Genomic DNA, 13921 nt, shown 5'->3' with positions numbered 1-13921 from the left:
GCCGCGCCATCGCCCAATGCCTTCGTCTAAAGAGCGATAAACTCGCGTATATCCGACGAAGGAACACCATCCAGCTAGCTGGAGAACCGTCCCGGAGAAAAAATATCTCGAAGTGGAACTCGGTTATGGCCGGTGGCCAGGCTACGTTACGTTCGAAAGGAAGTTTCATTACGCGGACCGTCTGGAAAATTAGCGATCAAGAAAAAGTTACTCTTCAGTCAGTGTCTTCCGACTGGCAGTCTACTCTTCGGGCTGACTGCGTCACTTTCTACCCGGGGATTTTCCTTCTCGCTTGGACCACGGTAAAGAGCGATTCTAATTATGTTAATTAGCTAGCAGGCCGGTACCTCGTCCGTGGGTAGGAAAGTTTGTTCGCAGCGCAGCGGTTCGCGCGTTCTTCTCTGGACTCTCTGAAGAAAATCGGTGCCACGTGGTTCCCCGTAAAGGGGATTTTCACACGGGACCGTGTACGCGGATCGTTGTCGCATAGCCGCACCACATTTTAATATACTTGGGACAACACGGACTCGTGCGCCACGACAGCGCCGTATAATCCTAGCCCCTTTATTAAAACTAGTTATCACTTTAATAATTGTCCGGCTTTCTATCGCGTTTCGCGGCGGCTCGAGATTTCGACTGGGTAAACCGGTGCCGCGGCCCGGAGTTATGAAAATTTATACCGCGCGCGCGTTTAAGCGGGAGCTGTTTCATAAGCCGGTAAATTGATTGCCGGGCTTTCCCGTGATTAAATTCCATTTGATCCGGTTCCTTTTCGCGGCGAAATCTGTTCCCTTGGGTAACAAGGTCCTTTGAGGTAACGAGAATAAAAAGAGCCGAGCCCTGGTAACGGAAATTGAACGTCGATGCAGCAATTACGGCTGGCAACGGACACGACATTGATTCCTAGGATCTACCCGTGGTAGATGGTTCGAGGCCAATTAATATAATAACGGAGAGTTTACGAATAGTATAACGCGCAATTACACGATTTTTAAGGATTAAAAATGTTACAAGCAGTCCCTTCCAGGCCGGTGTAACCGTCTTCGTTTCCGACTTTAACAGGAATCGAGACAGGAATGGAAGAGGGTCGAGGGATAGGGGCAAAAAGGTTTCATCGCCAAATTCATTTCCTAATACGTCCGGTTACGCGGTCTAGAATTCGTTCGCGCCAAAGGTTCATGTTAAAATCGGGCCAAGACCTTCTTCGAAGGTGCTCCGCGACGAAGCGGCCCGAAGCCCGGAGGAGGCTGGTAGACAAAGAAATCGAGCTACATAAGAACCGGAGAGAATGTTCGGATAATAGAATGGGGATGGAGTCGATGGTAGGGGGGGAGGGAGGGAACAGAGGCTTCCTGGAGCTGTATCGACGCGTTATTAAAGACATCGCATCTCGCTTCCTGGAGTAGAAATGTAATTGAATTATTCTGATGGCGAATTTCCGGTCGGTCATAAAATCATGTTCGATCGTTCCGTTTCTCGTTTTTGTAATTTTCAACGGCGAATCCGCGCGATAGGAAGGGGAAAGAGGAACGCAAATATTTGAGCAGCTGTGCCATGTTTGAATTTGAATCGCTGTACATCTGAATTAATTATAAAGGGAACAAGTTCAGTATTGTTACGAGTGATAGACCATTAACTGTAGTTAACCGGAACATACGATTTATTTAACTAATTTGCACGCGTTACGTATTGATGGGCGTTGAACGGAATACCATCGACTCGATACAACTGTTTGTTCTTTCTAGAGAACGTTCGCAGGATGAAACCGACACGTGGTGTGTCGCGATCTGCCCTTTAAAATTACCACCAGGGTTCAGGGCAGTTTAAGTAATTTGGATTCGGTTAGAATTGCCGAGTCAAGCGATAGCCTGGAAACCTTACCGTCTGATTTGCTGGCTGCCTTAATTTCTCTTCTACCGACTACCACCGAAAGTATAATTCACGGAGAAAATTATGCAAAAGATAGGATAAACGCGTTCGTACTCCATCGTCTCTGTGACAAACACGGCGTATCTTGTACGCTCATAGTAATTCGACAAACCGCATGGAAATCGGAGCAAAAAGGCGAACCACGCCGGAACAGGGTGGAAAGGACAAGCCACAGAAACGGGCGTGCACTATGACGAGGCTGCATTCGAAATGGTCGGACCTTCTGCTAGTCATTAAGTCAATTCCGAATGCAAATTTATGATGATTTAATATGAAGCTGCTGAACTGCGAGGACTGCGTGCGAGTCTCATTTTTATCGTCGTCCGTTGTAATTCTTTCCGTCTACCGACATCGAGGCAGGAAAAGTTCTCCCCTTTTTCCTTTTACCCGGAGAAAACGGCCCATTCCAAAACGAAGTACAACATCGCTTATTCTCGTCGAAGATTACATTGAATTTTTATTTACCTATAACATCGGAATGATTTTCTATTTTAAACTTTCGGGATGAGAAATCCGACTAGGATCTCCGATACTAGCTACAACTTGTTGCATGCGATTAAAAAATTAACAAAGATCGAGAAATGTAAAATAGAACGGCTGAGGGATATTAATGGCACGGGGAAATGTGTATACCGTTGCAGTGTTGAATAATGAAGCCCCATTTGCAATCGAAGGAATAATACAAAGTGAAATGTATAGAAATCAGAAACGATAAGACATTCTTCTCTTTCCTTTTCCTTGCCCTTTGATATTTTTTCTAGTACTCTAGGTTCCATTGCCGTGTGTTATCGCGACCTTTCGTTTAACTTTTTTCTTTTTTTATATCAGCGCGCACGTATTCTTTTATCGCCGAAATTTTTACTGCATGGCAATGAAATTCAAAAAAGTGGCGAGTCCATTTCATTTCGTACGATCGGATTTATGACCCGACGAAATTAACTGCGTAAAAAATTCACATCGACCGAGCAGCACGTACCGATCTCACGAGTATAATCGTCCACGTTCGCATCCATATCAGTTCGATCAAAGGAATCGCTCGCGGCCGTCTGCGTTCCTAGTTTCTACTGCCTCTTACCCGCAGAGTAGATGAAAAGCGTCCTTGTGATCGTACGGAAGAGATTCGATTTTTATTTTTTTCAAGAATTAATTAAGTTCGATGTTATTTTGTAAGTTACAGAGATATTAAAGGGCTGCCGCGCGGAGAGAAGCCGTAAAGAGATCTGGTCGAATGCAACAGACGATGCCGGAATTAATTTCCCGTGTCGCGATCGTCGTGAAATTCATGGACCGACGAACGGGACAAAATGAAGCGTCGTTAACCGTTCCGTGATACCTATTACACCGCAACCAGGAATAGCAAGCATAGGCTTAGCGGTTACCAGGAGATTTTTGTCGCGGCCGGATCACCGCGGAAATCGCTTCATTCGTAGTGGCTAAGCAAATTCGCGGCGGCACGAAATCCTCGCTTAATCTGAGCCTATTTAATTGGGATTGCGAGGGCTAGTTAGGGGGTAACGTAGCAAGGAATCCCGGGGGAAAAGAATTTATGTACGCGCGCGAGCGAGCGACAGGTGCGACCGATGGAATCGTGCCAATTCCGCAATGTGGATTCCGTCCGACGCCTCAGTGTCGCCGTTCGTTCTCATATTTCCCGGCCGACGATTTATCGCGATGCTCGCGGGTTGAGTATGGACTATAAACCGAATGATGGGATTACGAGGAAGAGGGGGAGGAGAGAAATACTCGTCGAGTATTCGTGTATTTCTGATCCCGGTTGAGCAAATGCTGCGGGAAGAATTATAGCGACGTGGCTCGTCTTCGGTGTCAGAATGAAATGTTTGCGGAGAAATTATTTGGGTTAACGTTGTAATTTGTAGGTAAGCTCGTTCGAGGATCATCAGTGTTTTATTAATGAGCCGCGTTACAGTCGACACTGAGTGGTATTTAATGACGTGGAGGGACGTTTGAAGGACAAGGACGAATTCCACCCTATGGAATACCTTGGCAAGACATCGAACCTTGCACGAAGCTTCGTGTAATTTGTACCGGCCGATCACAGGAGGACGTGAACTTGACAGTTTTTTAATGGAGCTTACGTTATTGATTTCTCGGCAGATTTTTTACTTTGACAACTAGCGTTACGTCGGTGGCGGGATAACGGGGGCAAAGGGCTCTGGGTCGGTATTAACAAGCGGCTAAATGAACTCGATGAAATGAAAAACGTTCGTACGTGTATCGAGGTCGGCCGAGTGTGGGTGGATTTCATCATGCCTCGCCGCTCGTTGATTCCGTTATAACATGTCATATCCGCTCGTCGATAATCCCGGCAAGCTGTCTGAGCCACTGGGGGAAAAAAGCGGGGCGAGGCATGACAAAAATCGTTGCGTACGCAACGATAAAGATGAAATTCGATTTACAGGCACGCGTTAATCTACCGTTTTCCAACGTCTAATTGCATGGTTAGCGGGATTGATTGCTTTTCGATAAAACACGGACACGGGTTTAGAAGGAAAAAGCTTCTTCCCTACGAGGCGATGGGTCAACGTATGGATACGCGACTAGTCTGGACAAACGAGGGCGATATTTCAACCGGCTGACCGACTTTTTACTCCAATTATTTCCAGTCGACGCGACGCGCGAAAATTCTTTCTCCATTCGGGACGCAAAGTTAGCACCCTTGAATTTTCTTCGGCCGGAGGTTGGGCGGACACGGTCTGACAATCACGGGCAACGATTTCGTAGCGTTTAAGGGCGCTCTTAAAGCCACGTTCACGGCCGGAAGAGAGGACAGACCAGCGCCAGGATCGAAAAGGTCCGTACGAGGCGACCCACGGAGATTAATGGCGGGAATTAGTATTCGTCGCCGTACGGTTGAATTACAGAAAGTTATCTCGTCGGCTACGAGCAAACGCTTAGCGCCGGCTCCTCCGCGTCCCATCCCACAAACTTCTCCTCCTTCTTCCGCTTTTTCTTCTTCTTCTTCTTCTTCCTCTTCTTCTCCCTCTCGTCTACGCTTCTGCCTTCTTCTCTTCTTTCCCTAACCCTTTTTTTTTCATCATCCCGCGATCCATATTACCGGGGCCCTTGAATAATGCGACGATTTATTTTTCTCAGGCTGCGATCGCTGATTAAGAGGAGCCTCCGGGTAAGCGGAGCGCAGACGAGAGGCGGCTAAGAATCTGGGGAGGAAGGAACGGTCCAAGTCGAGGGTGGCCGTTTTGAAACACGCGGGTGGTAACGGCCGTATTAGCCACGCGCCTGATATCTCGTCCCTTGACGTCTCTATACACGTTCTTTAACAGCGTCGCTGCAACTTCTCCTTTCACTCACAATTGGAGATAACCGATGGCCACGCAGCTTTCTCAAGTTCACTTTTCTTAACCACCACGTAACAGAATCTGCTTGAAATTCGATACCCCGTCCCACTATCAGAATTATCGGTTCTCACGAGACGATTCTGAATTTTTAACTTCGGTGTTCGTACAAGTTTCACCGAATTGTTAGAACGGTCGATTGAACGGCCACAGTCGGAAATAGCATAATTACTTGGAATTTCCGCAGCGAGAAATTTCTGGCACGTTTTAATGCTAATTAAGAAGATCGGCTGCTAGCAGACGGGGCAGAAGGAGGAAGAGACAAGAACGAGCCGGGAAGACGTCCAGACCGCGAGAATTAATGCAAATGGAGCCCGTGTCCAGAACCTAGTGCTCGAGATTTCCAATTGAACGACATATCCCACCTTTATCGTTGCCACTTTCGCTCCCGATAAGATACCTGCGATCCAACCAGGGATACACCGAATGACTTATCTTCGTTGGACTTGGATTATTGGTTGCGAAATGCCTGGGGCATCCGAGGAACACGGAGTAAACCACCAAGGCGAAAAAAAAAGAAGGAAGAAGAAACGACGTGGCTCGCGTGTGGTCCTCCGCGATGGAACTGGTAGCTATCGGCGAACTAAACTGCCGTCAAGGCTGGTCACCCTTTCTCTCGATACCACGATCTAATTAGCTACAAGATAGCTAGTTTCGACTCGATCTCTTCCCCAGTTTTCCTTCAAGCGGTCGTTTACGATCGAGAAACATATTGCGCTTGGAAATGAACAAGTGGCCCGGAAAGTAGCCGGTGCGCAAACTGAGCATTAATTGATCGCACAATCGCGGAGTGGCAAACATCATCGCGGATAATCGAACCGGGACAAAATTTATTTTCTCGATAAACACGACCACCGATCGAAACACTGGAAATACCAGGGGCGTTTCCTCTCTCGCTACCTGTTCTCTTCTACCAGCCCGAAATATCTCTGAGCCCGGGTGTTTTGGGTATTCTTGACCTGCATCGATACAAATCTAATTGGCGGATCTGTACGGAATTCGCCGGTATCGCGAATACCGTTCGGTCGGCGGCAAGTATTCGGACCTCGTTAATTCTCACGGCTCGGTTTCGATCGGCCGCTTATCGCGATTTCACGGGGCCGAGCACGAAAAAGACGAAATTTCTACGTAACACGGTTCCCTCTTTCGACGAGTTCGAAAGACGCCGAAATTTATTACAGCCGCGTAATTCTTGCCGGAGGACGAGAAAACTCGACGCTCGTCTCGTAATTACTGTCGCGGGAAGATCTCTTCGCGTTTCCGCTCCGCTCGTTTCGCCTTGTTTTCTCTTCGCTTTCTTTAAATATGCACGAATCGACATCGAGGCGCGAATAGACATCGTGGCAACTGGCTGTGGACACGGTGGACAACGCGCGAGCTGTTCGGCCAACACGATTTACGTTTATGAGAAGTTCAGCCGGGGGACTTTTATTGGATTAGCGTCGACGTGCAATGGCGAACGCGCGTCGAATACCCGAAGCCCCTCGTAAACGAGTGCCAACCGCTAAACAGCTTCGTTTACAACTTTGAAAATGAACCGAAAATGACGTCACCGCAGCGAATTTCTCCCTGACAAGCTCGCGACTAAATAAATCAAAGTTCGAACAGGGCAAAATTGAATATCTGTCGCGATGTAACGCGCTTCCTTTTTGCGTGCCGCGTGATGTCCGGATCCGGTGTTGGGAAAAAGCGTGCAGCGGAAATCGGAATTCCGTATCGACACGCAATCAGGGCTGTCGCGATCGAAGGCAACGATGCGCGTCGGAATTGCGCGAAAAGCGTACTTTTCGTCCGGGAAATGATATTTACCTCGTCGCCGACTAAACACGGGCTGGGGCGCGAATTAATGGGCCGTTGTTTCGACGACGTGGACACGACGTGTGTCCCTATTGACTGTGCGTTAATTGAGTGACGTTGTGTAAATACTTTAGGCGGAAATAGCGGCTGCGTTATCCTCGCGCTTCGCGATCGAAGTCGCTATCGATTCGCGTCGCTTCGATCCAAGCTGGAAAACGCGTAAGCTCGAGCCAACTCGGCTAACTGCTTACTTAAATCTGTTCCACTTCTTGTCGCGTGGCTAATTGCCAGTGGCAAGTCGCCCGCAACTATTAATTACACGTTTTCTTCGTATTCCCTAAGTTTCTCTAACAAGTCAATGGTAGCGTATAGAGAGACGTAACTAAATTCCTTGTCGTCGCATATTCGACTGACGCAACGAACACAAGACTTCGGAAGTACCTAAGTTTCGGTCCGGGGCGTACGCTGCTTGCACCATTACACACGGGTGTACACGCGAAACACGCCGAACATCTCCGTGATAATCCCTTAACCTCTTCATTAGTCGGCGCGTTTCTTCGTCAAACAAAAATTTCCACTCGGTCATTAAGGTCGACTTGTCGCACGAGCCGCGTGAATTCGCTGGGAACATCGCACTAGTTAAAACCAGAGCGAGAAAAAGATACAAAAAGCGAAATCGTAGCAACGCTGGCTCCGTTTGATAAGACCGCCCGAGGCGAATAACATTTTAATCCGACAACCGGTCGCGCTTCGCTTCTTTTCTTCGCTTTTCCCCGCTTTCTACGCGCCTTCTCGTTGCCTATTTATCCTTGTCGTTTCCGTTCGCCATGCAACGTTTGATTCTGATCGATTTTGGCTCAAGGTTTCGACATTGTCCGAGAAAGAAATTTCTTAGCTGTCAAATTAAAGGAACAATACTAAGAACATGATACAAAGATAATCATTTGGTCCTATAAATGGGGATTCTTTGGAACTGAATAGAATATCAAATTCAAAAACGCGTCAATGGACGTGCGTCATTCCGAAGAAAAATAGATTTTTGTGCGATCCTAATTAAAATAAGTAGCTTTGCTAATTAGATCGTACAACCAAGCGGCGTTCCAGACGAATAAAAGTTTGCCAAGTTTATCGATCTTTAAATACGCCAGTTTCAACGGGAACATACTTGACGAATATTTCTTGCAGCCTCTCAAGGGATTTCGGGCCATTCTCCGCGAAAAGGGGAGAATATATCCGTGGTATGTTGAATATCGTTGAACCGTGCTAAGCTTTTCAGCCGAATGACATGAATTATTGAACAGTACAGTTCGTATCTATGATCCGGCTCCATCCAATATTGACAGCAGTATTTGAAAATCTGTGAGTTATTTCTTTTGTTGTTACATTCCCCGATCCCTAGCTCCGTACAGTTACAAGATCCTTTCAAAGATATACAATACGGCGTAGAAATTTCGATAGAAATGTTTATCGGTTCTTCTCGGCGGCGATTAAATTGAAACGAATTAATCCAATACCCCTGGCTATTCGGCAATTAAATTACTCGCAAATCGACTTTCAGCGTGATTCGCATCGAGGACGATAACGAACGGGCGAACAATGTTGCAGTAATAGGACAAACGAGGCACAGGAGACGGTCCCGTTGAAAGGGGAACTCGATTTCTCGGGCGTTGCTGACAGACTGGCTGGTTGAACCGTTTCTCGTTCGATAATATCTGCGTGGGTATTCGCTGCCTCGAAGAATCTGAATCCCAGAATAGGTCTCTAACGTAATTTTTTCCCCGGTTCCCGTTGGATTTCAGCTTTTCATGAAAAACGATGTGAACGACGGAAATGAATGATTTACGACAACGACGGAAACGAGGTCCGCTGCAACGTGAATTCTACCGTCTCGCCCGACCTGCAAGAAAGCAAATTTCTTTCGATTTCATTTTTATACCGTACAACCTCCGTATCCTATGTCTTCGCTGCTGCTAACGGGAAAACGTACACTTCCTTCTTCTCTCTTGCCGTCTTTCCCGAAGACACACGCGCGTCTAACGCGGAAATACGACGTACGTTCGCGTGAATTTTTAAACCTAAGGAAGATACGTCGGGAGTTACGAGGCACGATTAATCTCTGCCAGAGGGGAATCGATATGGAGGACATCAGGTATGAATTCGATAAGTCACCGGGGAAAAAATCCTCGTGCACGGAGAACGAATCGCGTCGATTCGCGAAACGAGTCTGGTCGCCGGCGAAAATAAATCTCGCACTTTGAGTCATTGGCGAACCATTTCTCGCAGGGTCCCTCCGTTTCCCGCCGTTTGAAACCGTACACGGAAAACGTTAAAAGAGAGAACTGCGCGAGAAGTTGACTGGGTACGCGAAGCAATTTAACCCCGGCCGAGGTCGCGCCTTTGTCTTCCAGACTGCAATCCGACTCGCGGAATTCTTTTCAGTCGATCGCGAGAGAATCGCGTCGCGGTTAATATCCGAGGAATGTGTAACAATGTAGCGAGAATGGCCGAGGTCAGCTCACCCACGTCGACGGTGCTTCTACGTAACAAACAGACGAGGCAGCCTTCAAAGCGTGCTGCTTCTCGCAACGCGTATCACTCGACGCCATAAGTAGGCAACCAGGATATCGTTTGTCCTCGGAAACGCGAGCAAAGGTAGAAAATCCGCGCGAGGTTGTAACACCGTTATCACGCAATTAAATCCGACAACAAAGACTCGAATAAGAAGGCAGCGAACGAAGAAGGACACTCGCATCGAGGCAAGTGTTTGCTCCTTGTAGAGACAGGAAGGTAGCCGAACATAGAAGTCGAGGGTTAACAGGCTAGTTCTATTTGCCGCGGTAAAGGAGAGACAACAAAAGAGGGTTGAATGGTATAATCGATTTTTCCGTTGACTTAGCTTCTGTTCGATCGTGCGAGAAAGTTTCGATCCCGCGACGTGGTGGATTTATCCCTCTCGCAAGGACCACCCTCTCTCTTCGTTCGCGGGGGTGACCGCGACGAAACTCACGCACGGCGCGTCCTCTAAACCGTGTTCGCATTATTGGAATATCTTCGTGCAACGCTTTCGTTAGGGGTTGTTCGAGCAACGACGCGAACTCAAACTTGAAATTCCACGCGCGTCTGGAATATGTAGGAAGTTAAAGGGAAACACCGGTGCGGTGGCCGATAGTTTTGGAACAGCATAGATTTAATATCTCGTACGCTCGCCTGCCCGAACTACTAAACATCCTGTTTATGCGAACGAGCGCTATATATGTGTAGGTGCTTCCACTTAACCGATCGATAATTAATGGATATCGAACGATACCGTTCGACCGTAGTTCGACGCGACTCGTAACGATAAAAGGAATCGAAGTGACTCACGCGTCGTGTGTTTTTCTATCGAGGTAGAAGGAACAACCAGGAGGATGTACGAACGGTTCGACTAACTCATTTAAAGGGACATAAACCAATACAACGAGAAGGCTTAATGGAGAAAGTTTGAAAATTGACGATTATGTGCGCGATCGTAAGACGTTTTACGCGACAATCGTACCGTTTCCCTATACAAACGCCAGTTAAAAAGTCGTTTATCCGTCCGTTATTAGGGAGGAAACAAGAGACGCGAAAGAGTGGCGCCGCAGACTTCTGGCCGTCCGTTGCCTTTGATATCTTTGTTCCCAACCACCTCCCCTTTCCGTTCCCTTGTCGTGGCAGAAAGAGAGACAGGAATAACACAATTTTATCGCCGTCGCGGCCGGGGTCCCTTTAATCCGCGAAACGATCCTTATAATTCGTGCGGTCGGTTACGGCTGTATTTCGGTTAAAGCGGCGTTCCCCGTAAAATTTATACGAGAAAGGATAAAGATGTTATCATAACGTGACCCCGGCCCGAGACGGCCCCCGGCCACCGTAAGATTACGCTTTTACGAATTTGCCTCTTATACATATACTACAAACTGGTTTATGGCCGCTGGTTCCTTTTCTTTCCCTTCGAGCACAGGCTGGACACGTATCCATCGTATCCCTCGTGTTCACGTTCGGGAAGACGGGAAGCAACTGCTTTTCTCATTCGAAACTAAATCGAACGTTCTATCGTGTTTATCGACACGTCTGACCCAGTGTTTTCGTCGCTCGAGCTCGAACAAATCCCATAAAAAAAGGGATCGTTTCGAACGCTTATGGTAATTTCATAGCGAAACAAAGTGGATAAGTCAGCGAACGAGTCATTTGGAAATGAACGTCCACCGCCCATAAAATCGTAGTCGATCATGCCTATGTAGATTCATGCAAATATCGTGTAAAGAAACTAAGCAACGCTAGAATAGAAGGGGAGGCAGGTTTAAGGGTCGCAATGGAATTACGCGCGATACAAACGAGGCTTTACCGTCAAACTGCTACCGCATGGTACACAATGGAATATTCATAGTGGAGTTGCATTCGTTTATGACCGGTAGAAATCATCCAGAAAATCGTGAATTACGAGCTCTCTTAATCTCCACCGATTTCTAACCGCCAAGATATTCCAGCGTCGCCAGAATACAAAAGCCCGGGAAGCTATTTCACGATTGTTAGTGGATTCTGCCGTTTCGTAGTCAGACGTCTTTCGACATCGGCCAAGTACGTAATCGAATCATTGTTATGTAGGACGCGACATTCAATCACCAAACAACCACACGATCGAACAACTAGCCGTCGAATCACTGCATTGGCCTTATCGCGAATAGTTCGCCCCGTTATCGTAAGACAACGACGCTCGAAGATTCAAATCACGGATATCGTATTGTACTATCAGGACGCGGCCAGCTTGACTGCAGCCAGCCGATGTTCAGAAATCTAGATTACCTCCACGGAACCACGGCGCCTTGTTCTCTCTGGTAGCCTTGGTCTAAGCGGCGCAACCGTTTCAGATCCCGATCTCCGAATTCCTACTTCCAACCTGAAATTTCAATTAGGAGAAAATTAGCTCGGCTACGGTGTAACCGAATGGTACTTTATTTCGGGACCAGGCTCGTCATTACAGCCGGTACTTTGTTCGCCAGCGAGCACGTTGCTCAACCGTTCGTATTATCCGCTTCGCAGCGTACCATCATTGTTAATGTTCTCCGGCGCGAAGCAACATTTAAGTCCGTGTTAATAACTCGAACGCCTCGAGCGAGAAATTACAAAGATCGCAGTCGTAGCCCGGTTGTTCGTATTTCCCGGTTGGAATTCCCGTTTTCGTGCCGCTGCAAAGACCATTGCAACCTCGTTTAAAAACCGGACTACCGAAGGAACTTGTGCAAGCGGAAGCGGAGCGGAGAGGCCGTTGAAACTGTGGACGCGTTGCGTGCAATCGGTGGTCTAAATGCACGCGTACGGCCGAGAGTCGGCGGTCGGCACGGAGAGGACAGGCGAGAGAATATCGATCGGCGGCCGTGGAAAAAATAAGGCGAGCGAAAAGGCGAGGTCTCTATCGTGGAGAGGAGAGCACGTATGCGGACCCACCGCGCCATCGGCGCCGTGGGGGTCCCTTTTGGCCAACAACGGCGTGCCGCCGCCGATGTATCTGGTTACCTGGGCCAAGAGAACGCGAGAAAAAGGAACAAGCACGAAGTGACGGCGCAGAGTAAACACATCCACGGAGGCCTCGGACTCGCGCGACAAAATTTTGTCTACCGTCAACTTTGCTTTCGAAATTAAGCCGTCCAACATCAACCGGACCTCCGCTCGATAGTTCGACGACAAGGCGTTGTAATATGTTCGTCGATACGGGTAGAACCGAAGATCGCGGAGATACGATGGTTTGAAATTCTTCCGTAAATTGAGTTACTTGGGTTCCCAGCAACGGGGGCTTCTTGTGGGAGCCAAAAGTTGCGAGTCAGAGTGACGAGAAAGGAAACGTGGGATTTGTGTTTTCGAGTTTAAGAGGCGTTATCGAGTGACGAGGGAGTGGGGCGTTTCTGCGTGACAGCACCGAAAGCCCGTGGCGAGAAACGATAATAGAGAATATATTTCGCGTCCGAGAGAAAGCTTGCACTTTGGACGGTAGCCACGGGTTCGGGAAGATTCCGGCAGGCGATACGGAGTTTTTCATACGACGACTCGACAAGGGGATAAGGAGGATAAGGACATGGTAGAAGGCGTGGAAGAATCCCGCGAACACCTCGGGCTCCTTTCTCTCGGTTCGAGACGAAAGAAAGTGGTTATGCTCCGAAGAGTTCGAGAGCCCCGGCGCAACGTGGCGAGAAATGTCTTTTCTCCCGCGGCGCAAACCATTATCGGAGCACGTACACGGGCGCACTCACACGGAGCGTGGAAATACGTGCGCGTCGGATTAAAACGTAAGAGAGAAAACGCGAGCAACCAGGATTTTCGGCTTTTCCCCCGTCTGACCCCTAAAACTCCCCTAATCGCGATCTCTAAGTCGAGGAAGGAATACGTAACCGGACCTTCCCGAAGTTTTGTCTATTAAATCGTCGAACGACGAGCGTACTCGTAACGCTGCCGCCGCTGGAAAATATTTAATCGGGTCGGAATATTTTCAGGCGCTTTCACTCTGGCGAAATCACCCCGGCTCGTCTGGCCGGAAATTTATTCCGCGGTAGGTTTGCACGAACGATCAACCCGGTAATTTCGAAATCGACCAAAAACTGATGGCAAACAACCGTTCGAGCGTGCACAGGACGGCTGCGATTTGGAGATGTAAAAATACTCGGCAGCGTCGATCGTTGATCGAACGCAGCGTTGCACGATTCATCGAGCTTTTCGGCGAGTAGCACGCGCGTAGCTCGGGAATGCAAAGTGGCTCTCTTCTCGCCTCGGAGAGACAAAGAGACGCCCGAATGGAGAACAAGGTGGCC

At 48.2% G+C, this 13921-nt stretch overlaps 1 long non-coding RNA gene across 2 annotated transcripts in view; it reads right to left on the bottom strand.

The window, feature by feature from the left end:
- LOC125385787 overlaps positions 1–13921 on the bottom strand; it is a 130254-nt gene that overhangs the window by 67304 nt on the left and 49029 nt on the right. For both annotated transcript variants that reach the window (XR_007225412.1, XR_007225413.1), the window contains one exon: positions 11925–12018. This is a non-coding gene — a long non-coding RNA (uncharacterized LOC125385787). The remainder of the gene's footprint in view (positions 1–11924; positions 12019–13921) is intronic.

Source organism: Bombus terrestris, chromosome 10 (assembly GCF_910591885.1).
Source record: "Bombus terrestris chromosome 10, iyBomTerr1.2, whole genome shotgun sequence".
Taxonomy (NCBI): Eukaryota; Metazoa; Arthropoda; class Insecta; order Hymenoptera; family Apidae; genus Bombus; species Bombus terrestris.
This window is presented reverse-complemented; position numbering and strand designations above follow the sequence as displayed.